This window comes from Octopus bimaculoides, chromosome 18, assembly GCF_001194135.2.
Source record: "Octopus bimaculoides isolate UCB-OBI-ISO-001 chromosome 18, ASM119413v2, whole genome shotgun sequence".
NCBI classification, from domain to species: Eukaryota; Metazoa; Mollusca; class Cephalopoda; order Octopoda; family Octopodidae; genus Octopus; species Octopus bimaculoides.
Window position 1 is genome coordinate 3,240,524 of NC_068998.1, and position 723 is coordinate 3,241,246.

The following is a 723-nucleotide window of genomic DNA, read 5'->3' on the forward strand; positions in this document are numbered from 1 at the left end:
TATACATATATACATATATATATATTTATATATATATTTTGAATATATACAAACTAACATATAAAACAGAGATAGACAGATGATACACATTATATATCATATATGTGTTTATATAGATAGAGAGGTAGATTGATAGACAGGTATACAGACAGGTAGATAAATTGACATTTCCATCGATAAAAGACGATGTTATTCCTATGTGAGTGAGGTGTGATACAAGTCAGAATTCTTGCTATCTCCCTGCGCTATTTTTTGTTTTGATTTTTGGTCGATCATTTACGGAACTGATAGAGATCTCTTCCTCTTTAAAAGTGCTGTCGACTTTGGGAATCATCGGAAGAACACCTCATTGGCATCGCTGTGTTTTATCTTTATCACCTTGTTAGGATTCTGTGAGAGGGACGAGGAGGAGAAGGAGGAGGAGGAAGAAGAAAAAAAGAATCGGAGGTAATAGGGGCGAAGTAGTTCGGTATTTGAAGAGGGAAGGTTGTAAGAATTTTGATGTAGGGAGATTTACAAGAACGATAACAGATCAGCCAGATTCTCCTCACCTGTATAGACACACACACACACACACACACACACACACACACACACACACACACACACACATGCGCGCGTGCACACAGAAACAGATAGGTACATGTATGTAGTTATATATATATATATACATGTATATGTACACACACACACACACATGCACGTATCCATACACAAGCTGAA